This window comes from Rhinopithecus roxellana, chromosome 1 (assembly GCF_007565055.1).
Source record: "Rhinopithecus roxellana isolate Shanxi Qingling chromosome 1, ASM756505v1, whole genome shotgun sequence".
Taxonomy (NCBI): domain Eukaryota; kingdom Metazoa; phylum Chordata; class Mammalia; order Primates; family Cercopithecidae; genus Rhinopithecus; species Rhinopithecus roxellana.
The window spans coordinates 41011244-41039110 of record NC_044549.1 but is presented as its reverse complement, the minus strand read 5'-3'; the positions used below and the strand labels follow the sequence as shown (position 1 = coordinate 41039110).

The 27867-nt window shown below is 39.1% G+C and overlaps 1 protein-coding gene and 1 pseudogene across 2 annotated transcripts in view; one reads left to right on the top strand and one right to left on the bottom strand.

Moving 5' to 3' along the window:
• Window positions 1–27867, top strand: part of GSK3B (glycogen synthase kinase 3 beta) — a 267304-nt gene that overhangs the window by 45790 nt on the left and 193647 nt on the right. The window lies entirely within an intron of this gene.
• On the bottom strand, window positions 20034–21156 carry LOC104680985 (annotated as a pseudogene).

Sequence of the window (27867 nt, the reverse complement as noted above, 5' to 3'; positions counted from 1 at the left end):
CTGATATATGCTTTTGCCTCTGCCTTAAATGTTCTCTCCTATTTTTGGTCAACTTACCTGTCTTTCAACATCTAGCACAGATGTTACCTTCCTAGGAAGTCTTCTGACATTCCAGATTTTTCTTTTTCTTGCTTCCTTCATACACTCTACAGCTTTTGTTGTATTTAACATTGTGTAGCTTTTATCCGTTTGACCATATTTGCTTTGTAAATTTTAAAACCACCTAGGCCAGGCCTGGAGCCACATTCACTGACTACTCCTTCAAGAAGTGTTTGTTGACTGAATAAGTGGATTTCTTTTGTGTTAGATTCTTCCTCACTAGTCAGTCAGAGCAAGGATTATGTCTCATACAATTTTTACATTCTCTGATTGTATCTAGGGACATGTTAGATTCGTAGTAGGTACAGATATTGATTAAATTATTGATTTGAATTGTCATGTAGAAAAGTGAAGAGACAGAGATTCCTTTTGGAGGGGTTGGACATTCATGAAATTGAGACTGTCTAAACCCATTAAAAAGGAACTAGATTTGCCTTAACTACTAACTTTTTTCCCTTGACATATATAGGCATATTTTCCCTTTTCTGTACTTGGGAATTTGATTGACTTTCATTGAATGTTTTGTGTCATTCGTTAGGCATCATATGATCTGTTTTATATAATGTAAGTATAAGTAACAATTTAGATGGAATGTGCTAAGTTGATGCATTAATGTAAAACAGAGTCATGCTAAAAGTACTGTTAGTCTGGGTATAAATGGAATATGTTAAGCCTGCTAAAAGTGGAAATGGAGTGTTACCAATGACATTAGCTGTTAGGATCCATACCTTTTCTTAACTGGATTAATTTGCCTGTTTGTTGTACATAGGTGCCAATTCTTGTAGGATTCCTAGTAGCAGGAGTAGCAGCAGTAATAAACACCTATCTAGGGCATTTTTTATATGCCAACTACTGTTTTAAGCACAGTACATAAATTAACTCATGTAGTCTTCATAACAACCCTATGAGATAAGATTCTATTATCCCTGCTTAACAGATGAGGAGCCTGAGGCACAGGGAACTGAAATAAATAAACTTGGCTAAAGTAATACAGTTAGTGAGTGGCAAAGCTAGTATTTAACCCAGGCTGTCTGGCTCCAGAGTTTATGCTCTTAGTGACTATGCTAGACTGTGTATGGGTCGTAGAACAATTTGAATGCACAGTTCTTGCATTCCTTTTGTTCCCCTCTAACAGAAACTCTGGAGTTTTGGAACAGAGGAGGAAATGAGGAAACACTAAATGGTTAAAGGTAGGTTTATTTTTAAAAGGCATTTATATCACATTTTATATTTATTATGATTAGTTGTAGGACTCCTTTTTAGCATCATTCTGTTTTTATCTTTTCCTGTAAGTTGAGATAAGAGTTTGGTTTTCTTTTACCTTGTCTGTATTCAGTTGGTGCTTACTAAATGATTGGCTTTAATGGTTCTAGACATTGTAATTTTATTTAGCTGTGAAGATACATAGTTCATATATTTGGAAGTATGTTAACTATTGTGGTAATCAAGAGGAAATCGTCATTAGAGCTGGACAACATTGATATTCCAGGTGCAACACCTGGAAAGCCTTTTAGCAGCTTTCTAAGCCTTTTAGCAGGCTTAGAAAACACTTGCAGGTAGAACATAAACAGCAGATTGCATAAAGCCTAAGTGTACTGCTCAGTGAATACAACACCCAGATCAAGTTAAGTATAGAACATCTTCATCATTATTCCAAAAGGCTTTCGGGTGTCCTTTCTCAGTCAATAAATACCCTACCAGTTACGTTGCTTTGTTTTTAAAAGATTGTATTTATTACCATTTGACATATTAGTTTGTCTTCCCTACTGGAGTGTAAACTTGGTTTTGCTCATCATTCTGTTCCATTGCTCAGCATAGCGCTTGACGTGTAGTAAATGTTCAACAACTATTTGTTGAATAAATTAATTGGAAAACACTTGATTATTTCTTACGTACCATATTCTACGGCACGCAGGTGCTATTTTATGTACTAGTTGCTTGAAGATAGATCATAAATCTTGGTTTTCTAGAATGAGGCTTTTGACATTTAGTGTGATATACCACTTTTAAGACAAGGAAATTGACTTCTGCTGGCATTGGGTTTATTGTGTGTTGATCTTTGGTTACGTGAATGTTAGGGAATATGAGAAAGTTGCTACCAGTGAGAGATAATGGTAGCCTCTCTATCTGGATTGCCTTCTTGAGAGTATCTGATTCCTTATAGTTATCTCAGATTCTTAACTTACACTCTTGATGATCTTTTTGAATACCTCAAACAGTTGCAAAAGACTAAATGCTCTTGATCTTGTGGAGAGAGAATTGTGATAGGAAGGACATTATTTAACCATTAATTTACTTATAAGACAATTTGGTTATCACCTTAGTTGAAAATAATGGAAATTCTCTTTGCCTATATTGAAAAGGTTTAAGATAAATAAAGGAGTCTGTGCTTTAGAATTCATTTTAGTTCAAACTTAGGTTCATGTAGAAAAGAAAATAAATTTTGAGCTGAAAGTGACTCTAGTATTCTGATTCATGTTCCTGTCTGTCAGATTTAACTCTCTCATTTTACATTTGAGGAAACTGGAGTACAAAGAAGTAATGTGATGGTGTAGTCTAAAATTAAAAGTTTAGGCTGGGAGCGGTGGCCACACCTGTAATCCCAGCACTTTGGGAGGCCGAGGCGGGCAGATCACTTGAGGTTAGGAGTTCAAGAACAGCCTGGCCAACAAAGTGAAACCCTATCTCTACTAAATATACAAAAAAATTAGCTGAGCATGGTGGTGCATGCCTGTAGTCCCAGCTACTCAGGTGGCTGAGACATGAGAATTGCTTGAACCCAGCAGGTAGAGGTTGCAGTGAGCCAGGATTGTACCACTGCACTCCAGCCTAGGCAGACAGAGTGAGACTCTGTCTCAGAATAAATAAATAAATTAATTAATTAAATTTAAATTTTAATAATGAATAAACTTTCCAAGTGATACATACTCTAGTGGCTTAGAACCATTGTGCTGTCATGCCTTTTTCTTTCTTACTTTTTAAGAGCAGGTTTAGGTTTATATAATAAGTGAACAGAAAGTAGAGTATGCCTATATAATGCCTTACCCCCACCCATATTTCCCCTGTTACTAACATCTTGCATTGGTGTGGTACATTTTTCCTGGTTACTAACATCTTGCAATGCTATGGTACGTTTCTTACAATTGATAAACTAATATTGATACTAAATTATTAACTAAAGTGTGTAATTTGCCTTTTAGAATTTCCATTAGGGCCCACACATTTTATTGTATAGTTCTGTGGATATTGACAAATGCATAATGTCATGTATCCACGATTACAGTCATGCAGAATAGTTTTACTGCCCCCAGAATCCCATCATCTACCTATTTAGCCACCCTCTCCTCCCATCCCCTGGCCACCACTGAACTTTTTACTGTCTCTAGTTTTGTCTTTTTCAGAATGTCCTATAGTTGGAATCATATAGTATGTAGTCTTTTTAGATGTGGTTGTTTCACTTAGCCATATATTTAACATTCCTTCGTGTCTTTTTCTGGCTGGATACCTCATTTCTTTTTTTCCCTGAATAATACCTCATTGTATGGGTGTACCACAGTTTTTTTAGCTGCTTACCTATTGAAAGACATCTTGGTTGCCTCCACTTTTGGGCAAATATGAGTAAAACTAGTGTAAACATTTGTGTTCACTTTTTTGTGTAGACATGTTGGAAATAAATGCTTGGTGCTGCAAAGTGAAACCAGTACTCAGGCAGAAGTTTTTTTGGCAAGGCAATTTATTTTTGCAGAAGGGTGGGTCTCGTGGATGGAGCAATGGCAAGAGCGTAGGGAACAAAGGAGAGAAGAGGTTTTTATTTCTAATATGTAGTCCCTACCTCAGTGTCACTCCCCTGTGGGCTGGGGTTGGACCGCAGAATTTAAGCTGACTTGATTGGCTACTTCTGAATATTTTTTTTTGTAAATAAGGAAGGGGGAAGGGGAAGGTGAGTTACAGTGGTGGGATGTGTGGTTTCAAAGGGTGGATATGCGGTTTCAAAAAGGTGAAATGGGTGCAGAGTGGGTAACCAAGGGAACAGCTGTGAATTATTGATTAGAGCTGACGGTAAGGTTGTTTACAGTAACTAGAGGCAAGGAGGCGTAGAGAACAAGAAAGTTGAGTTTGAGATGAAAGAACAAGGAAGTTAACAGACTGAAGCTTTGAAGAGAAATTCAGAGAAATTCATTGTATCTTATAATTCCCTGCTTTTAATTTTTATAATCTTTTCTCTTTAAACCTTTTTAACATGTCTTGGCTTTGCTGTTCGACTTGATCCTTTAAAAGGAAAAGCTTATTTGCATAAGGTGGAGGAGAGCTAAGGGAGATTTTAGTAAGTGCTGTTTTTATAAACTTTTGCACTAACCTATGATGCATGGTATGACATAGCACCAGTAAGAATGAGTACAACTATTACAACTGCAAAAGAAGTAAGAATTGAGGCCATGATTTCTTTTCATTTATCAAACCACCTTTTTAGCCATCTTGAAAAAGAGTTGTTGATTCTAGCTAATTCATTGGATAAAGTGGTAAGCCCTGGCAAGGCCTTAACTATGCTCTCATTGGGGGCAGTATTGTTTGGGATGAAAGTACAACATTGAGCTTTAATTATAACATACACTCCACCTTTTTCAGCTAATATCGTGTCTAGGGCCGTTCTGTTTTTCTAAGCCATCTGGCTAGTAGGACCTAATTGGTCAGCTATTCCTTTGACAGCATCTTTGGTGTAATTAATAAACTGCTGCTGATTATAATAGATGTAATGTATCCAATCTACATTTTTATTTATTTAATATTTTTTTGAGATGGAGTCTCACTCTGTTGCCCAGGCTGGAGTCCAGTGGTGTGATCTCGGCTCACTGCAGGCTCCGTCTCCCGGGTTCACACCTTTCTCCTGCCTCAGCCTTCTGAGTAGCTGGGACTACAGGTACCTGCCACCGTGCCTGGCTAATTTTTTTGCATTTTTAGTAGAGATGGGATTTTACCATGTTAGCCAGGATGGTCTCGATCTCCTGACCTCGTGATCCGCCCGCCTTGGCCTCCCAAAGTGCTGGGATTACAGGCGTGAGCCACCGTGCCCGGCCCCAATCTACATTTTTATTGATAGTTACCCATGGAAATAATGATTCAAATCCTGCAGCTATTTGGTCCCAGGCTTTGAATTTATCAGGTACTTCCTGTGAGACTCCCAATTGCATCTAAATAAACTTAAGAGTCAAAAGGCCTATAAGGGGCTTCTCTTACTTTTCGGTATTGTGATTTTTTTTTCCTCTGGTTGATGAAATGCCAGAGTGAAAGGGATAGCCAACTGGACAAGAGGGCAAGTGCTGCTCCAGTTAGTTGGTGGAGTGCCCAGTAAGGGTCCACCACAATACCACCATATATCTGCTCAAGGATGGCTAAGGGTGGACTGATGGGTAAGCTCTTGGAAGGTCCTAAGCTCACTGCATTCCATTAAGCTTCCCAGGAACGCCAAGTTTTTCCCATGCTGTGAGAGACACGAGGTGAAATTGATGTTGGGAGATGGAAGCTGGATGGCTCGTGGGGGCTGATGCACAGGGTGTTGGACTTTGGGATAGAGCAGAGAGAGAGCTTGGCATGATTTATTGCCCCAAGCTGTAGAATCTTGGAAGAGAGTTACCATGCAGCCCATACCCAGTTGACTGGAGCACCATTCAAGTGGAAAGGGGACAAGTGTGCTGGCCGTGTGCACAAGCATAACAATTGCTTTTGTTTAATGTGCAGACGGAATTTTTGATCCATTTCAACCAGACATTTATATCTTGATATCCTATTTTAATTGCTAGAGTTTGCCTTAGATCATCTACTTTACAATATTTACTTCAGCATTGTTGTTGGGCATGGTAGAAGGTTTAGATGGAGAAGGAGGAGGGAGGTTAATAAAACGCATTTTAAAGAAGCATATAGGGTCGTATCCATTAGCCTTTACTCTTAAGCCGTAAAAGATGGCTTATTTTGCATTCATGCAGACTGTGTTGCAAGTCTGTTTCATCTAGTAAACTGAAAATTATTGCTTAATCAAAAAAAAAAAAGTGCTCTAAAGAGGGCGTAGGGTTGGTGGAGGTAGGAGTATTAATGGAGATAGTTACTGGGTTACAACTGTGAGATGGACAATTAGAGGGGGTGGTTCCTTTGGTAAAAGTAGAGGTAAGATTTTAGGTTAGTACAGCCCTCTGGGGAGGTCCAGCCCAGATCTCTGATAGTCCATATGATATCTGCCCATTGGGAACATCTCTCTCAATTTGGGGTGTCTTGGTACCCATGCAGTGAGCAAGATGCAGGGTCAGTGACTTTTCTGGAGGGACAGAGGTATTTTTCTAAAGTAGAGATTTGTCTCTGTCGTTGTCCGTCCTCACAAGGTATAACAAGACAAGCATCAAAGGTAATAGTTTGGGGTGAGTCTGACCTGGTTACATTGATAACAAGGTGGTCAGCAATAAAGTGAGAAAAGAAGAAACAGTAATAGAATAGATGAAAGAGAGTTAAACTTTTTTAAGCTTTAGTTTGAGAGGTTTTTTCTTTGGATAATGGCCCATGGCTCTGGAGGTGGTGGTGTTTGCTTGACTCGGGTGTGATGGGTCCATCCTTTTTTTGCTGTCCGGACTACGGTTTTAGTGGTTAGAAGCACCAGGTAAGGTCCTTCCCAGGCCAGCTCAAGTTTTTCCTCGTTGATGAGGACGTGATCCCCAGGCTGATACTGATGGACTGAGAACCCCAGGGATAGCGCCTGTGTTTGGAGACCTTTGGTTTTAAGAAAAAGAGAAAGTAGAGGAGAGACCAAGTATATAATTCCTGAGGAATTGGTCTTTTTTTTAAGTGTGGGAACGTCAGCAGTGGAGTGTAAATATGGCAACCTATAGAGCATCTCATAAAGGGAAAGGCCTATTTCTTTTTGAGGAGCAGTTCGGATTTTCAGCAGGGCAATAGGAAGACATTGGGTCCATGGCAACTGAGTCTTTATAACTAATTTGGTTAGATGGTTCTTTAAGCTCTGATTTGTCTTTTTAACCTTCCTTAATGAAGGTGGGTGCCAAGGAGTATGATATTTTCATTTAATGTCTAGGGCTTGGGATAGCTTTTTAATGATATGAGCTGTGAAATGGGTTCCATTGTCTGAGTCAATATTTTTTATTAGCCTGAACTTGAGCACTATATTTTTAATTAATGCCTTAACTATATAAATGGCTGTTACATTTGTAAAGGGAATAGTTTTGACCCAGTGAGTGAGGTGATCTACTGTCATTAATAAGTATTTTATACGACCCATTAGAGGCATCTCTGTGTGATTAATTTGGGTACTTTGGAATGGTCTTAAGCCTGGACTCCTTTCCCCGAGGGATAATCTCTTTTATAGTTTATCAGTTTTCATATATTTACATATACAGCAACTATCTGTAACCTGTTTTGGCTAGAGTATAAGTTCCTGAAGACTGCATTACACATGGCCTGGGGTCCTTAATGAGTCCTTTGATGCACGTGGGACAGGACTTGGTCTGGCAATATCTATTTTTACTCTGAGCTCTCTTTAGTGCCTATTCTTACTAGCTTTTCTTTCTCAGTGGAAGAGAAAACAGAGATCACAGTAGGAGGAGGAAGGTAAGGAGTTAAGTGGAGAATAGGCATTTCAGAAGAAATGGCAGCCTATTTGGCTTATCTGATCTGTTATGTTATTTTCCTGACTCTTAAAAGACAGGATTTTTTTGTGTGTGTCTGGGGACATGGACAATAGCGATTTTCTCTGGCAGCTGAAGGTTATTCAATACTTGGGTGATTAACTCCTTGTGAACAAGGTTTTAACCTTATTATTAATAAGACCTCGTTCAGTCTAAAATTTTTTTCAAATGTATGAGCCACCCCAAAGGCGTACTTAGAATCAGTATGGATGGTTCCTTCCTGGTTCTGCAAGCCCTTTAAGGCTTGGCTGAGTGCAAACAACTCACAAGTTTGGGCAGACCAATTATTGGGCAATTTTCTTGACTCTATTTCTTTAAGAGCTTCTTCATCAATTACTGAATACCCATTGTGTCTTTTTCCTTCAGTCACTGGGGAGGAACCATCTATAAACAAGTGTCGCCCGGTCCTGAAAGGAGTTTCTCCTAAATTTGGCTGGACCTTTGTATGGTAATTAATTAAATCTAAACATGTGTGCTTTCTTTTTAGATTTAGAACCCTTGTTAAGAAACCTGCTGGGTTAAGCAAATTATCAGTAGTTAAATCATCCTCTTGTTTTAACAGAATAGCCTCCTACTCATACACATGTAATACTTTTCCAGTGGTACATTTTATATAAATGACTCTAAAGAATCGAAGTTCTTTTCTGGTCTGGGGTAACCAACAGTGACCACACTGAGGATTTCCTTATAGAAGTCTTTTATGAAGGTATGCATGATATGTGTTTCCATGGGCTTCTTTGTATTCTTGTAGTATGAGTTCCATCCTATGCTCACCACCATCTTATGTCCATCTCTTATGGACAACACTGACCCAACTACAATAAATGCCAGTGGATATATCAGTTGGGAGATTATCTACCACTTGCTCAGGAAAATTAGCTTGTGGGGATGCCCAGCTGCTTGGAACCACAGCTGAATCCTGGCACCACTTGGCCCCAGCAGCAGTAAGGCAGATGTCCCATAATGCAGCCTGTTCGGGGTATGGGCTGTGGCCTGGTCTGCGTGTCTTGCAGAACCGCCGTTTACATGGTGCCTGAACCCTGGACCAGCCAGGGGGCAGGAGCGTGGGCTCGGCCTACCGTGGAGGTGCACCAGGGGCCGGATGATGCCTATAACATGCTGCCACGGATCCTTGATGCTGCCAACTGTACAAAAGCCGCCTGGCGACTTAGGTGCATGGAGTCCCTTTAAGAAGGGATACTTAGGCTGGGAGGGAATAGGTTCATAGGGTGTTGATTCCCAAGAATCAGAATTGTAAGGAGGAGGAGTAACATGAGTAGGGGAAGGATCTGAAGCGGGATCTGGGATGGCAACAGCTGCCTGAGAGGAAGGGATTGGGGGCACTGAGCAGGGGAAGATGGTCTAGGGGATCCCACGTGATGGTCTTTAGGCATGGGAACTGGCTTTTCTAACCTTTTATTATCTTTCCAATATTTTAACATGAAACCTAGGAGGCTATTAGGTGGACTATCTTTGTTGCTATTTTTATCATTTTTACTCTTTGTCTTGCTTGGGGTATTTCTCATGTTGGGTCCTAGTTAGGCTCAATGCCTTGTACTAGAGACTTCTTGCCTATTCGTTTCTGGGGGCTTGTTAAGACTGAATCCTTTATATCAGTGATTTCTTGCCTATTCTTCCCTGAGGAGCTTGTTAAGGCTCAATACTTCGTACCTCAGTACCTCGTATTTCTTGCCTATCCTTTAGCCCCACCTACTGGAGGGTTCTTGCACCCTTTTTTTGCTTCGTCCCTTCTTGCCACTTCCCTCGTGGGAATATTTCAGATCCCTCTTAGCATTGATGGCGGGTCAGTATAAACCCCTGACAGGATCCCCGAAGGGCTGCCCTAAGCCGTATGAGGTGACCTCTCATACGAACTGCAGATAGGACCCTCTAACTCCGCACAGCAGTAGTGTTTAGTACCATTCACACAACCAGCACTGCAGCAGTAGTGCTTGTGATCATTTACACACACTTTTAACCTCCAGAATCCCAACCACCAAGGAAATACTTTGTCGCCCCTGCAACGTTCTGACTTTGGTCTGTGCACAGACTTACCTGGTCGCCGAGGTATGTGAGCCTCCTTTCCCCAAGCTGCTGGCCTGTTCCTTTCCCATGTTGCTGAGAGTCCGGGTTTATTTGTCACACTGGGTGGGCCTCAATTCCTTTATCCTGGAGGCCCCTGCAGTGAGGGAGTGGGGCTCACTTCTTCATGGGAGAGGACCAGACACCCTTTCCCAGAGGAGAATGTGAATCCCGGACGAGCCCCCAGATTTGTTGGAGATAAATGCTCGGTGCTGCAAAGTGAAACCAGCACTCAGGCAAAAGTTTTCTCAGCAAGGCAATTTACTTCTGCAGAAGGGTGTATCTCGCAGATGGAGCAATGGCAAAAACAGGGAACAAAAGAGAGAAGGGGTTTTTATCTCTAATGTATAGTCCCTACCTCTGTGTCACTCCCCCATGGGCTGGGGTTGGACCACACAATCTAAGCTGACCTGATTGGCTACTTGTGAATATTTTTTCCGAGTAAGAAAGGGGAAGGGGAAGGTGAATTGCATTGGTGGGACGTGTGGTTTCGAAGGGTGACGTGTGGTTTCTGATGGGTGGAATGGGTGCAGAGTGTTTAACCAAGGGAACAGATGTGAGCTATTGGTAAGAGCTGACGAGAATGTTGTTTACAGTAACTAGAGGCAAGGAGGCATGGAGAACAAGAAAGTTGAGTTTGAGAACAAAAAACAAGGAAGTTAACATGCTGAACCTTTGAAAAGAAATTCAGAAAAATTCATTGTATCTTACAGACATAAGTTTTTCACCTCACTTGTATAAATATTTATGAGTGTGATTGCTGGGATTGTGTGGTAAGACTACATTTAGCTTTGCAGGAAACTGCTGATGGGTCTTCCAGAATGGCTGTACTATTTTACATTTCTGCAAACAATGAGTGAGAGTTCCTGTTGCTTCACATCCTCACCAGCTTTTGGTGGTGTTAGTGTTTGGGATTTTAGCCATTCTGTTCCAGTAGATGTGTAATGGTATGTCACTGTTTTCTTCTACAATTCCCTAATGACATATGATGTTGAGCATCTTTTCATATGCTTATTTGCTACCTGTATATCTTCTTTTGTGTGGTATCAGTTCAGATTTTTTGCCCACTTTTTAATTCATTTTTTTTATTATTGAGTTTTAGGAGTTCTTTGTATATTTTGGATACTAGCCCTTTATCAGATATGTGTATTGCAAATATTTTCTCCCAGTCTGTGGCCTGTCTTTTCATCCTATTTCATAGTGTTTTTCTTTCAGAGAGTAGAAGTTTTTAATTTTAATGAAGCCCATGTTTCCATTTTTTTTTTTTTTTAAATGGACTGTGCTTTTGGTGTTGTATCTAAAAGGTCGTCATCAAACCAAAGGTTACTTAGATTTTTCCTGTTATCTTTTAGAATTTTTATAGTTTTACATTTTACTTTAGGTCTATGATGCAGTTTGAGCTAATTTTTTAATTTTTGTGAATTTTTGTGCATTTTGAGTTAATTTTTGTGTAAGTTGATGTCTGTTTATTTGCATGTAGATGTTTGCTTATTCTAGTACCTTTTTTCAGAAAAAGACTGTCATCCCTTTTTGATGTCCTCTTTCAGTGATGCACATGTTTTTTTGAGACAGAATCTCACTCTCTTGCCTAGGCTGGAGTGCAGTGGCTTGATCACAGCTGACTGTAGCTTCAACTTCAGTCAGTGCAGCTATCTCAGCCTCCCACGTAGCTGGTATCATAGGTGTGGACCAGGGTTTCACCATGTTGCCCAGGTTGGTCTTGAACTCTTGGGTTCAAGCAGCCCACCCACCTTGGCCTCCCAAAGCACTGGGATTACTGGCATGAACCACCATGCCTGGTCTCAGTGGCATAGTTTTGAGGGTGTATTATGATAAGTAAAATTGAAGAAGAAACCTGAGATTGTTTAATTAATAATTTGACTTCATATGCCTTTAAAAATAGCTTAGGAGGAAGTAACATTTTGAATAAGAGCCTGGGCTCTGGGATAAATTCTGAATTTGCCATTTACTTGCTGTGACATTGGACAAGTTACTGAACTGTGCCTCAGTGTCCTTCTACGTAAATGTATTTTTAGGTTAAATGAACAACATTTAATATAAATTGTTTAGTACAGTATCTTGCATATGTTATAGCTGTGGAAGGTTATTAGTAATAAAGACTTCTTTAGATGTTTTGTGTATTTTTTATTTATCAGTTCCTATTATTCTCTATAGTGTATTACAGGAAAATATAATAGTGTTAACCTATGGACTGTTTCTGTAGTTATTGATGCCATCTGGCAGAAGCAGATTTACATAAGGGAGTTTAATAACTGACCAAGAATAACCATCATGAATAGCATACAATGTAGAAAACGGAGTTCTAAATGCATGCTTATATGCTCAGTATTTTCTAAAACCACTAAATACCATTAAATACCTCAAGACTAAAGGTTTGATGTGTAAGATGGTGCAAAAGAGCTGTAGTGCTTTTTAAAAGTTTTTTATTTGTGTTTTTGAGATAGGGTCTCTCCCTGTCACCCAGTCTGGAGTTCACTTTGTAAAACATTTCCTTCCTTTGCATATGACATATTACACACTACCTGCTTGCTTAATATATTTAGGATTGTTTCATATTTTAGATTTTGAGTTATCTCTCCAATAAGAATACAAGTTCTTTAGGATAATGTGTCTTCAGTTTTTCAGTCTGTCACCATTTCTGGATGGAGGTCATATTTCTTAATTGCCTGAGAAGTTAAGCAGTTTGGATAATTGGATAAGCTATTACTTTTAAATTATTGCTTTATTTTATCTTGCCATTTGATTCTTTCTTCTGGAGTGGATAGAGGGACCATTTACAATATAATAACGAAATTCATATCTGTTTTTAAAGTTAGAACTGGAAGGCCAGTAGGAGAAACAAAGGTCCTTTAGGGCAATACCCTGAGTAAAAAGCAAAGTAATTTGTTTGTTTATTTCAAGTTATTGCTAGTGAATAAGGAGTATTTCTATACTTCACTATATTCAGCATTTTTCTTTGTGTTATAAAACAAGATATTGGGATGATAATTGTTTAATGCACTGATAGGAACTGCTATTCTGAGTTATCACAAACTTTGGGTTTTGTCAGTTAAAACAAATTTGAGTGTTAGGTTTTGTTTCTTTAACAGGTGTTGACATTACTTTTATTTCTGTGTTTGGGAACTTGTAAATTTGTCTGACATTGATTCTAAAACTTTATTGTAGCGTAATATTTTGATCTCTGTGTATCCAAGCTTTTTTCCTAAAACTGCTAGATGGCGTAGATCTGCTTTTTTTTTTTTTTTTTTTTTTTCTGTGACAGAGTCTTACTCTGTCGCCCAGGCTGGAGTGCAGTGGCGTGATCTTTGCTCACCGCAACCTCTGCCTCCTGGGTTCGAGCAGTTCTCCTGTCTCAGCCCCCTGAGTAGCTTGGATTCCAGGCGCCTACCACCATGCCCACCGAATTTTTGTATTTTTAGTAGATGTGGGGTTTTGCCATGTTGGCCCGGCTGGTCTTGAACTCCTGACCTCAAGTGATCTGCCCACCTTGGCTTCCCAAAGTGCTGGGATTACAGGCATGAGCCACTGCCCAGCCAGATTTGCTTTTTAAATTAAATTTTTGTCTCTGAGTCATTTAGTAGTAAGTTAGTCATGGTACCCCCTTCTCTTAGATACTTTAATTGGTGATACTCTGGGGGTGTTAAAACAGCAACAACAAAACTGGTGATCAGAATTAGTTTAACAACATAAATATTCTTAATGAGGATATCTTCTGAATTATCCTGATAAAGTAGTATTTATATTTTTCTGTTACGTAAAAAAGTCCAGTACTTTCTTTGGTAAGTTGTACTTCATACCAGTTTTAATTTAGCACAGTAGAGAGTACCAGTGAGCTATACATTATGTAGACTATAGATATGTTAAAAAGTACATTCTATTCATGATAAAGCTAATAAACTAGGAATAGAAGGAAACTTGCTCCATCTGATAACATCCATGAAAGAACCCAGAGCTAATACATAGTTAATGGCAAAATAGTGGATGCTTTCTACCTAATATTAGGAGCAATATGAGAATGTCCTCTGCTGCCACTTTTTTTTGTTGTTGTTGTTAGCATTGTACTAGAGTTTCTAACCAGAGCAATTAGGCAGGGAAAGAAGTAAAAGGCATCAGAGTGATAAGGAAGAAGTATAGCTGTCTCTATTTGCAGATATTTATAGAAACATCCTAAGAAATTTGCTAAAAATCTATTAGAGTTAATAAATGAGTTCAGCAAAATTGAACTCATTTTATGTAGGATCGATGTATAAAAATCAACTGTGTTTCTCTGTAGTAGAAATGAGCAAACTGAAACTGAAATTAAGGAAATAGTTCCACTTATAATGCCATCTAAAGGAACAGAATACTTATGAATACATTTAACATAAGTACAAAACGTATAATCTGGAAATTACAAAACATTGTTGAAATAAATTAACTAATACCTAAAAAAAGGATGGACATCCTATGTTCATGAATTGGAAGACTTAATATTGTTTAAATAATAATGCTCTTCTAGTTGATCTACAGATCCAAAGGTTTATCAGAATTCCGGTTGCCTTTTGCAGAAGGCGAAATTCCGATTCCCCTTTGCAGAAATTGATAAACGGATCCTAAAATTCATATGGAAATAGAAGGGATCCTGTATTAGTTTTCGAGGGTTCCAGTAAGAAAGTACGAAAACTAGGTGACTTAAAACAACCGAAATTTTTCTCTCAGTTTAGAAGTGGGAGGTCCAAAATCAAGGTGTTGGCTCTGACTGCTCTAGGGAATTATCCCCACTTGCTGCTTCTAGCATTTGCTAGCAATCCCTGGCATTTCTTGGCTTGTAGATCACTAAAGTCACTTAGATTTCCTCTACCTGCATGTCTTCATAATATTTTCTCTCTGTGTATGTTTGTCTGTGTGTCCAAAATTCTTTATGTGAGGACACCAGTCATGTTGGATTAGGGCCAATTGAATGACCTCATTTTAATTTTTTTTTTTTTTTTGGACATGGAGTCTCACTCTTTTGCCCAGACTGGAGTGCAGTGGCATGATCTCGGCTCACTGCAACCTCTGCCTCCTGGGTTCAAGCAATTCTCCCGCCTTAGCCACCCGAGTAGCTGGGATTACAGGTGCCTGCCACCACGCCTGGCTAATATTTTGTATTTTTAGTAGAGATGAGGTTTTGCCATGTTGGTCAGGCTGGTCGTGAGCTCCTGACGTCAAGCGATCTGCCCTCCTCGGCCTCCCCAGTGTGCTGGGATTACAGGCATGAGTGACCTCCACCTCTCCCAGCCCTCATTTTAATTTGATTACCTTTGTGAAGACCCTATTTCTAAATAAGGTCACATTCTGAAGTACTTGTGATTAGGACTTTAACACATCTTTTTTGGGGTACCCAGTTCAACTCATAATAGACTCTGAATAGCCCCTCAAAAATTGAAAAATAAAGTTAGAGGACTCACATTTCTCTGTTTAAAAATTCACATCAATCAAGACAGTGTGGTGCTTGGATATAGATTCATGGAGTATGATTGTTAGTCTAAAAATAAGCCGCTACCTTTAAGGTCAGTTGGTTTTGACAAAGATACCAAGATAATTACATGGTGAAAGAATTATTTCCCCCCACAAATGGTCTCAGACAGCTGGATATTTGCATTCAAAAGAATGAAGTTTAACTCCTGCCTGACACCATCTACAAAAATTATGTCAAAATGGATTAAAGACCTAAATGCTAGAGCTAAAGCAACTAGGAGCTAAAACTCCTAGGAGAAAACATAGGATTAAGTTTTTCTGACCTTGGGTAGGCAATGGCTTCTTAGATATGGTACCAAGCACACGAGCAACAAAAGAAAAAATTGATGCATTGAACATTATAAATAATAAAACCATTTGTGCTTCAAAACACCATCAAGAAAGAGAAAATACAGAAAGGGAAAATGCTTGCAAATTATATCTGATAAAGGACTTGTGTCTAGAATACAAGAAGAAATCTTACAATTCAATAATAAAAAAAAACAGTCCAATTAAAAATTTGGCACAGGTTCTGAATAGACAGAACTTATGTATATGTAATTCTATAAGGAAGATATACATAATGGTCGGTAAGTGTATGTGTTAGTCTGTTCTCACACTGCTATAAAGAACTACCTGAGACTGGGTAATTTATGAAGAAAAGAGGTTTAATTGACTCACAGTTCCAAAGGCTGTATAGGGAGAATAGGTAGGAGGCCTCAGGAAACTTAAAATCATGGTGGAAAGTGAAAGGGGAAGCAAGCTTGTCTTACTGTGGTGGAGCAGGAGAGAGAGAGAGAGAGTGCATGAGGGGAGAAGTGCCATACACTTTCAAACAACTAGATCTCGTGAGAACTCACTATCACAAGAACGGCAAGGGGGAAGTCTGTCCCCATGATTCAGTCAACTCCCACCAGGCCCCTCCTCCAATCCATGAGGATTACAATTTGAGATGAAATTTGGGTGGGGACACAGAGCAAAACCGTATCAGTGCATGAAAAGATGCTCAACATCATTAGTCATTATGGAAATAAAAATCAAAACCATGAGATACCACTTCAGACTCATTAGGATGGCTAGAATTAAAAAGTCAGATTATAACCAGTGTTTGTTAGGATATGGAAAAATTGGAGCCCTCATACACTGCTGTGAGAATGTAAAATGGTACAGCTGCTTTGGAAAACATTCTGGTAGTTCTTAAAATACACACATAGAGTTACCATATAATCTAGCAATTCCATGCCTAGTTATATATACCCATATATGTTCATATATACACATGTTCGTGGCATTATTCATAATAACTAAAAGTAGAAACAACCCATACATTTATCAGTTGATGAATGGAGAAATCAAATATGGGATTTCCATAAATGGAATATTACTGAGGAACCAAAAGAAATGGACCAAAGCATACTACAACATGGATGAACCTGGAAAACATTCTAAGTAAAAGAAACCAAGCATAAAAGACCAAGTATTATACGATTCCTCCTATATAAATGTCCAGAATAGGCAAATCTGTAGACAGAAAGTAGATTACTGTTTCCTTAGGGCTGGAATGGAAGGATTGGGGGATGACACCTAAGAGGTACAATGTTTCTTTTTGGGGTAATGAAATTGATTGGGGTGATGGTTGCACAAGCCTGTGAAAGTACTAAAAATCGTTGTGTGCACTTTAAGTGGGTGAATTGTATGTTATGTGAATTATAACTTAATGAAGCTGCTTTAAAATACATTCAATTATTACGAGGATAAGGGACCCTATGTTCTAGGGAAATGTGTACATGTTTGAATATTTAACATGAGATGTTATGAAGTAGAAATATATATGCTGCCAAATGTATGGTGTAGATCAGTGCTGTTCATAAAGTGTATTGCAAGCCACATATATAATTAAATTTTTTTAATAGCCACGTTTTTATTTTTCAAAGAAGCAGTTTTACTATTTTGTCCAGACTCGACTTGAACTCTCAGGCACCAGTGATCCTTCTGCCTCAGTCTTCTGAGTAGCTGGGACTCCAGGAACATGCCACTGCTCCTGGCTTCTAATAGCCACTTTATGAAAACTTAAAAGAAATGGATGAAATTGAATTGCTTTTTATTTATTTATTTTTTTTTGAGATGGAGTCTCACTCTGTTGCCCAGGCTGGAGTGTAGTGGCGCGATCTCGGCTCACTACAACCTCCGCCTCCTGGGTTCAAGTGATTCTCCTGCCTTGGCCTCCTGAGTAGCTAGGACTACAGGTGCCTGCCACTACACTTGGCTAATTTTTGTATTTTTAGTAGAGACGGGGTTTCACGGTATTGGCTAGGCTGTATTGAACTCCTAACTTTGTGATCCATCTGCCTCACAAAGTGTTGGGATTACAGGTGTGAGCCACTGCGCCCAGCCTGAAGTTAACTTTAATAATATGTTTTATTTACCCCAATATATAAAAATATTAACATTTCAATATGTAGTCCTTAAAATCTGTTATGCATTTCAGAATGTTTTCATTCAAACTTTGCCACTTTCAAGTGTTCAGTAGCTTCATGTAGTGACTAGGACAACATAAGTAGAGACATTAAGTGTTAATCCAGAGGGAGGAGTAATCACTGTAGTCTGGAATGATTAGGAAAAGTCACAGAACTTGAGTTATTTTGCTCATTCATTCATTTACTGATTTTAGTCATTTATCCAACAAATATTTGAGCTCTTACTGTTTATAAAAAACTAGGAAAAACTGCAGATACATCTTATCTCATGGACAATGCATTAAACAGCTAATTATATACTTACTTAGGGCTGGTTGCTTAAGAAGTAGTGGAAAGAGTATAGGCTTAGATTTAAATATTCCCAGTGTAACAGAGAATGCATTGTGAGATTGGTGGGAGTAAGTAAAATTGGTATGTCACATGCCTAACACTGTGCTTGTTGTTAAATGTTTTCTCCTTCTCTTCTCCTACTTCACCCTCTGTCCCTCTACTTCCTTGTTGAATACATGAGGTGGGCCATGGGAAAAAAAGGCTTAGGAAGTAGCAGAGTCCTGGCTACCCAAGGACTTGAGAATGAGTTCTTACCCTCCTTTCTTATCCTCAGCCTTCTTTCACGGGCCTTCTTTCCATGGCCTTGCTTCCTGGACCCAGACTCAAGTTTGCATTATTAGTACTAAAGCCTATTAACCAGTATTAAAGGGGTTTTGGTGGGCTAATTTAGGAATGTAATTATTGTTTTTTCTAGAGATTTCTATGTTTTATTCCACGCAACTATTTTATTAATGAAAATTTGAAATGCTATCTGCTAAATTAGTTTGCATCTTACTCAGATAAGAATGTGTTTTAGAAATATTTCAAGAAGTGTTAATATAAAAATTGTTTTATACCTTTTTTGAAATTCCAGACCTACCATTAAATACTTAGCACTTTGGTCCGTGTAATTTTTACATTGTACGATATCTTTGAATTTTAACATGCTCTTTTACAATAAGACTTACTAGGTTTAGTTACATTATGTTTGAGACAATAATAGATGAGGTTGTTGGGAACAGTTATTATAGTGTATTGAACAGAGTTTGTTAGGAAAAGTTTTTATAGTGTATTGAACACTGGATTTAGATTGGGCAGATCTTGGTTTTTCCATTCGTTAGCTGTGTGGTTGTAAGTACATTTGTTCACTGGTTTTTGATTCATACAGAAGATATAGTTTGACTAATATGGTCAGGACGTGGTTGTGTGTTTACTTATATAAAAATTGTGATTAAGTGCTTTGAAGGAAAAGAACTGGTTACTGTGAATATAATAACAGGTGAAAACTACTTTAGATTGGATTGTCCTAGAGAAGGCGTCTCTGAAGAAGTGAGATTTAAGCTGAGACATAAAGGATAAAAAGGAAGGGATTAGGGATGGGGATGGTAAAAGAATATTGTAAGGAAAGGGAACATCATGTGAAAAAGTCCTGAGGTGGCAAAATGCTTTGTGTATTCAATAAATTGAAAGAAGCCTAGTGTGACCGAAGGATTGTGAGCAAGGGAAGAATGGCAAGATATCAGAATGAAACTAGATCTTACAGGGTTTTGTAAAAGATGCTGAAGCCTTTAAGGAGTTTTAATCAGGGAAATGAGACACAAGTGTAACTCCAAAGTGGGAAGTTGAATATAGATTCAAGTCTCTAAAGGTTGAAAGAATAGTCTGGTCTACAGAAATACATTTGAGAACCAACAGCTCTCAAATGGTAATAATTTGGATAAATACCATGTATTTAAAGATCTGAGAATGCATAAGATAATCTGGGGAGAGTATGGAGACAAGATAGAGAATGGGAGTCTAGGACCAAGCCTAGAAGAATCCCAACATTTAGAAGCTGATAGGGAAGGAACTAGCATAGGAGGACCTCAAGTGAGCAGAGTTTTTTTGAATGACCGAGAAAGTATAATGGTTCTGAAATGGCAATAGGGAACAAGGAGGATGTGATTTTTTTTTTTCCCAACTAGATATAAACCTTTATTTCACAATTTTGTCATAATTCACCTTCTAAAAGACAGATTGGGGGACACAGCTGAAAACACTGGGAGGCCAGATACTGATATCTTTCAAGCCAGAGCATAGCCGTGGTCACCCTAGGGCCAGTGTGCTCCTATGGTTCTCAGGTGTCACGGACCAGATGCACCAATATTGTCCAATCCCAGTTTTACTTAGAGCCACCTCCTTTTCTGGGGGCCATCCATCCTCATTTCATGCCAGATTTTTACTAGAGGCTCCCTGTTCTTCCACAACAGTTTATGACCATAAGTAACATACCATATTCCAAGGAGAGTTCCTCAGGATGCACTGCATGATCAAAACATTTCCATCCCGTGATCATTCCTGCTGTATCCATGGCCATAATGACTTTTAGGGCATTCCCTGCTATGAATGTGAACATCTGAAGGGAAATTGTGGCAAGCCTCCCTTCTGGGATCTTAGTGCAGACAGCTGCAAGGACCATCATGATGGTGCCAGATGCACCAAGTGAAGGTCCCTATCTTCCTGTGGCAACTTTACACACATAACTGATACAATTGGAAATAACACCTGCAGATGATAACACTGCTCTTGACCCAGAATGTTCACTGTGCTGGAGGCAAAGCTCCACAAAACATAGATATTTGCTGCCATGTGAAAAAAGGAGAAATAACTGAATGTTGACAGCAACACTGGAAAAGAAAGAACTTTTGAGGCTGGATTAGATGTGAAATATCTGATCATTGTCCGCTGCAGAGATGGTATTCTCTGTCAACAGAATACAAAGACATTCATTTGCACCTGTGATAATTTGTCACAGTCTGCTGGCCATCGCTTAGGTTATTCCACCACTTGTTATTCTCCTTTCTGAAGTCTCCTTTTTGTGGTCTTATGCTATCCTAACCATCAACTTTTATATCAAAATAACTTTGGACCCTGAATTTCGGTGATTCATGTTGCCAAATAGCAGCTGATCCAAATGCACAGCCTGTAAACCCAACAGTAAAAAATAAAGGTTTTATGAGAGTCCCTGTAGGATACAGAGAAGGATAAAAGGCTGTTGCTTCCACAGGAGGAATCAAAGCACTTCTCTTGTATGCTTCACCACTTGTGTCTATGTCTGATCTTTGAGGTTCAGCTTTCCTGGGTGCTTTTCTGAATCCACATTTTTGCTGAAGAAGTCAAACCTGTGTCTGAGCAGCCGTGGCGGGGCTAGGGCCACAGTGAGTTCCTTGCAGCTGTGGCTGCTCACTGGGAGACCATGTCTGGTCACTGCCCCAACCTGTCTCTGCCTAGCCTCACCATGCCATCTTCCCAACCTCTGCCCCACCATGGCCTGCAAGGACATGGTTTTGAGACGTGTGGAGGAACTGAATAACATCAGCCTCTGTGGGATTTATTAAAGTAGCATATTTGGGGGAGTTATGTTTTCCATAAGGCTAGAAAGTGGAGTTTGCTGATCACAGAAGAGGTAGAGTTGAGGAACTGATTCAGATGAGAGGGATGTGTGGAGTAGTAGGGGCATGACAGTTAATAGCAAATGAGAGAGGCTAGTATTTCTGGTGGAGACTTAGGTAAACAAGGATATGAGGTGTTGATAGATTTAGGCCTTTTAATCTCTTGTAGGCTAGATGGATCTATGGCCTTAGTGGCATAGTCTGGAAAGTTTGAAATAGTTTGTTGGGTAAGGGCCAAGTTTCTTATGAGGTAAATCTGCCTCAGCAGGTTCTAGTTATGGTATGATGAGGCTCCAGGCTGGCCTCTTCATTTCTTTTATCTATTAAATAGTAATAATACCTCTTTAATTGTTATTTAAATGGACAGTCACATAGTAGTTAATAAAAGTTGAGTCTAAATAAACGTACAGCCTTTTACGAAATCTTTTAAACATACATCCCAGTAAGTCGTGCTCTAGCCAAGTTCTTCTCTTGTCACTCTTTTGTGTACTGAATATAACAATGCCTAATTGAAGAATAAACGTTGACTATGAATGAGGCACTCAGTTCATCTCTTTGCCGATTACACTTAATTTTAGAACTAAGGATAAATTATTCAAGAAATAGTTGCTGATTTTTTAGCTCGAAGTGTTCTGTAAGCATACTTGGATTTTTTTTTAGAACCCAGTGACAGTAATACTTCTTTGGAGAGAATATCTTTGAATATCTTTTTAGAACTTCAAGCAAATTTATCTTTAAAACATTTTATATGCTCAGTGTAGATAATTTGGAAATTACAGAGAGATACAAAAAAGAAAATAAAAATTTGCCTGTATTCTATCTAGAGAAAACTCCTGTTTACTTTTTGGTGTGTTTGTGTAGCATTTGTTTTCAAAATTGGGATCACAATATATAGCGATTTGTAGCTATATATATACTCTGCCTTTTCATGTAATCTTGTGTCATGAATATTTTCCTAAACCATTAAATATTCTTGGAAAATGTAATTTTAATGAGTACATAATACTCTGTTCATTGTGAGTGTATCATAGTTTACCTAATGATTCTCTGCTATTGGACGTCTGGATTGGCTCTAATTTATTGATGTGGTAAATAATGCCTTAATGGATATCTATGTAAATCAATTATTTTCTTCCATTTTCTTTTTACTTTCTTTTGCCGTATTCCTAGAAAGGGAAGTACTGGGTCAAAGAATAGGGCTTCATTTTTGTTGCTCCTGCTTTTTTTTTTTTTCCTGAGACGGAGTCTCGTTCTGTCACCCAGGCTGGAGCACTGTGGCGTGATCTTGACTCACTGTGACCTCCACCTCCTGGGTTCAAGTGATTCTCCTGCCTCAGCCTCCCGAGTAGCTAGGATTACAGGTGTGCACCACCACACCTGACTACTTTTTTGATATTTTTAGTAGAGACAGGGCTTCACCATGTTGGCCACACTGTTCTCAAACTCCTGACCTCAAGTGGTCCGCCTGCCTTGGCCTCCCAAAGTGCTGGGATCATAGGCGTGAGCCACCGTCCTGGCTGCTCCTGCTGCCCCCCGCCCCTTTTTTTTTTTGCGATAGAGTCTTGCCCTGTGGCCCAGACTGGATTGCAATGGCGCGATCTCAGCTCACTGCAACCTCCGCCTCCTGGGTTCAAGTGATTCTCCTGTCTCAGCCTCCTGAGTAGCTGGGATTACAGGTGCACGCCATCACGCCTGGCTAATTTTTTGTCCCGCTGCTTTTAAGGAAAATTATACTTCAAGATTTCATATTTAAAAATCAATGTGGGTCGGGCTTGGTGGCTCACGCCTGTAATCCCAGCACTTTGGGAGGCCGAGGTGGGCGGATCACTCGAGGTCAGGAGTTTGAGACCAATGTGACTAACATGGTGAAGGCCCATCTCTACTAAAAATACAAAAATTAGCCAGATGTGATGGTGCGCGCCTGTAATCCCAGCTACTTGAGAGGCTGAGGCATAAGAATCACTTGAACCCGGGAGGTGGAGGTTGCAGTGAGTCTAGATGGCACTACTGCACCCTAACCTGGGCAACAGAGTGAGACTCCGTCTCAAAAAAACCAAAAAACAAAAAAAACTTTGTGTGTGTGTGTGTGTATTTGGCAGTATAGCATTGCTTATTTCTCTGTTTCCAGCAGTGATTTATTTTTGTGTGGATTTGCAGACCCCCTTGCAGTAATAAATCCTTACAGGTTCTCTTTGGCTTATATGTTGAGAACAACTTCTGTAGATTATAAACTACCCCAGTTCTCTCCCGTATCCTTTGTTTCACTGCTCTTGCTCCAGCAGATGCCTTCTCGTTGCCCCTAACAAATAACTCTTCCTCCTTTATTCGGTGATTGTTTTTTCCAAACATCCCTTGCTTGATATTTGGGGAAAATTTGAAGGCTTTTAAAAAATCGTATTTGAGAGCGCCTAGTTTTATTGTATCCCTTGTTAACACCTTGAGTGTTTATTTTTTAATATTTGCTGATTTGTGAGATGAAATATGATAGTTGTATTTGGGGGTAGGAGGAATGCCTGAAATAAATTCTTTCTTCCCAACTTATGATTTAATAAGAGCTGGAAGGGGAAAGGTAAGGTATAAAACCCAGTGTTTGACATTTTTATCCTTTTAATCTGGCTACTGTCCATCGTACTTTCAGAGCTGAAAGGGCTCTAAATTTCATATTTATTCAGTCCTTTCAGTTTACAGATAGGGAAACTAAGCCCTAAAAAGGACATTCCTTGACTTCCTCAAGGTCATAAGCCAAACAGTGTTAGAAGTTTGGCCAATTTTTTCATAACTTAGTGTGTTGGTTTTTCTACAAACATCTTCTGTGTCTCTGCACCATGTGTTCCCCAGCCTGCCTTTCAGGTTGACTAACTTTCAGGTGATTAATTTTTTTCTATTTGGAGGCCTGGTAGACTGTTATTTATCCTTCAGTTTAACCACAGTACTTTGATCATCCTGAGTCAATTCTTGCATACGTTGTACCTTTTTGTCCTGCAGATAGTGCTCTCAATTTCAAGGAAAGCTTCAAGGAAATTTTCTATTCATGTGTGGCATCTACTTTTGGAACAATAATTATCCTTATGTTGGATCATCTTTGTTCTTCACATTTATCATCTTCTCCAGAATTACTTTAATCTGTTAAGTGATTCCCTCTGCATTCACTATTATGATTTCCTTTCTTCCCTGCAATTAATTTTTCACTATGTTTTTTTCTGTTCTTTGCTGTTTCTAGTTTATTAGATCTCTGATGTTTTGTTCTGCTAAGAACAAACTGAGAACTGTTGTAGGCTAAAAAACAGCCCTCCAGAAGAGATCTGTCACCCAGGCTCATTGCAACTTCTGCTTCCTGGGTTCAAGTAATTCCCATGCCTCAACCTCCCAAGTAGCTGGGATTACAGGCACCCGCCACCATGCCCAGCTAAATTTTTGTATTTTTAGTAGGGATGGCCAGACTGGTCTCAAACTACTGGTGTCAAGTGATCCGCCCGCCTCCGTCTCCCAAAGTACTGGGATTACAAACATGAGCCACCATGCCTGGCTCCCAAAAGAATCTTACTATCCGTTGGCAGTCACTCCCCATCTCCTGACATGCACTGCCTGCCTTAGACAACCAGGTAGATTAGTGAGTCTGTCTTCTTTCTATAGATTTGCTTATTCTGAACATTTCATATGAACAGGATCATACAATATGTAGTCTTGTGTGACTGTCCACTTATTTTCAGTTAAACTCCTTCAAGATCTTTCTTTTTACATGCCTTCTGCCATTATTGTTATCCCTTCCCACCCCATTGCTTCCCTGCTCCCCCTACCCTCTCACACTTGTTAGAATTTCAGCTGAAATACCACTTTTTCAGAGGGACCTCCCCTAATGGGATTCTAGATACTCCATTATGGACTTAATTGTGCCCCACCATTCTCTTTTGTATCTCTTACTTCAGTTATTATCTAATGGAGCAGTTATTTGTATAAATAATATCTGCTTCTCTCACAAGGTAGGGAGTTTGTTATTGTTTTGATAAATACTTAGATGAACACATTCAGGCACTTTACCCAGTGGGAGGGGAAAGAGATTTTCAGAGAAGAGAGATGTGTGTACATATGTTAACTATTAAGGTGGCAATGAAAATGTAAGCTGAAAATATAGAAAATTAGTAGTTAATTAGGCTTTATGTATGTAGACTGGACAGGTACCATAAAGAATGTGTATTATACTCTCCCAGCAATATCATGAATCTGGAATTTTTGGGGGGGGGGGGGGGGGACAGGGTCTTGCTCTGTTGCCCAGGCTGGAGTGCAGTAGTGGAGAGCATACATGGCTCACTGCGGCCTTGACCTCCTGGGCTCAGGCAGTTCTCCCATCTCAGCCTCCCACTGGTGTGTGCCACCATGACTGGCTAATTTTTAAAAAAAGTTTGTTTTTTTTTTTTTGTAGTGACAGGATCTCGCTATATTGCCCAGGCTGGTCTTGAACTCCTGGGCTCAAACAGCAGTCCTCCCGCTTGGCTTCCCAAAGTGCTGGGATTATAGGTGTGAGCCATTAAAACCTAAGACTGTTAAGTGCCAGCTTAATTTTTGGAGTCCATTTATGTTGTTGGTTAGAATATTTGGAATATTTACCCTACCTGAAAAGTTGAATAAAACTGATATATTCTGTTTTAAATTTCGATTCAGCAGTTCAGTTTTTCAAGCTCATTTGTAAATAATGGCACGTATTGCCTACATGGGTCACAATTTATTTCAGGAAGGTGCTGCATCATCTGTTTTGATGGAGATCTTAATGAAATTGGCTGCTCTTGACCTCTGAGATTCACTATTTCTTCATCTTTTCATGGTACCTGGATGGTCAGGTACACTGTTCTCTTCTCCCTTAGTGTTTGCTTTACTCTTTAGTGGATACTGGAGATACCTAGGACAAAGGTTTGTGACGAGGGTGTGTGTATGAGGGTCTTAAGATAAGGAAAATAGTATTTTTCTTCTTGATTAAATTTAAGGGGCATCATGAAATTTAAGTAACACCTTAAGGGTAATAGGTCAGATGGCTTTCTGTTGACATTGTTGATCTATAAAGTTATTGCTAGCACTATGTTTACCATATTAAGTATTAAAACCTTATATTCTGTGGGACTCTTCACATGGGTATATAGTTTCAGTTTTTATAATGGAAATTGGTGAGAAAAAAGGATGACTACAAATTTTTGTTTTGTAGTTAACTTTTATTACAATTTCATCTAGGATGCGTGAAAGTACATGGAATTTGGGGGCTGTGTTGGAGATAATCTTGGAGGGACACAGCTCAGGAAAGTCTTCAGTGGAACCTTGGTCTTGTTACTTGCATATATTCACATCAAACCTTTTAAAGTTTCCACTGATTTTTTTTTTTAATGAGTATGTGTTAAATGCTTCTGCAGGTTGTAGAGGTATGGTATAAAAAAGAAATTCACCAGCAGTCACAGCTAGCAGACTTGGGCTAGTCCTATCCTGGTACATCATTAAGTCAGGTAGTTAACAGTAGGAGATGACAAAGACCATTTTAAAAAGGGCAGAGTTAGGCATGTACATATTTCCCAAGGATGAAAGTTCCGTTTCAAGGGAAATTGTTTCCTACTTTAATGTCCTTATCTACTTTTGACACTGCAAATAATGAGTAAGCAGTGTGGGAGACACTCTGCTTTGGTGTTGGATGTCCTAAGATGTTCTTCCATGACCCGCCAATAAGAGGATCAGTCTTGCTTTATTTCTCAGGCAGTGGTAAAGGAACCGAGTCCCAATGGTAGACCCACTGTGAGTGCAGGATTGTGTTATGCCAGTGGCTTTTATTTAATAGAGCTCAGTTAGCATCTCTTCTAGTAGACCTTTGTGGGGAGAAATGCTAAGTGGACTGCTTTGTGAATTGACCCACTTAATCTGACAGTACTCTTCCTCATTGAGGAGGTAGACTTGGACATACCCTATTTGAACGGCATTGCCAGGTTCTCTAAAGGCCGGTCTTTCTTTCTTTCATTTCTTTCTTTTCCTCTCTCTCTCTCTCTCTTTTGTGGGGAGAGGATTGGGAGATGTTAAGCAAGCTTTTAGAGGGAGGAAGATGAGGCAAATATAAAAACCAATATGGATTTGATTATAAGTAACTGTGATCAGTTGGGACAATATTATTTAATATATGCATATATTGACAATATTGTGGGTTTGGTTTCAGACCACCATGATAAAGCACATCGCACAATTTTTTTTTTGGTTTCTTAGTGCATATAAAAGTTATGATTACACTATACTATAGTTTATTAAGTACAGTAGCATTATGTCTAAACAACCTTAATTAAAACATCCTTTATTGTTTAAAAATGCTAATAATCTGAGCCTTCAGTGACTAGTCATCTTTTTGCTGCTTAGTGTTGATGGCTGTTGACTGATCAGGGTGGTGGTTGCTGAAGGTTAGGGTGGCTGTGACAATTGTTTAAAATGAGACAACCATGAAGTTTGCTGGATTAATTGACTTCCTTTCACGAAAGATTTCTCTGTAGTATGAGATGCTATTTGATAGCATTATATTTGTTTTAGTTTTTAAAAGAGATGGGTGTC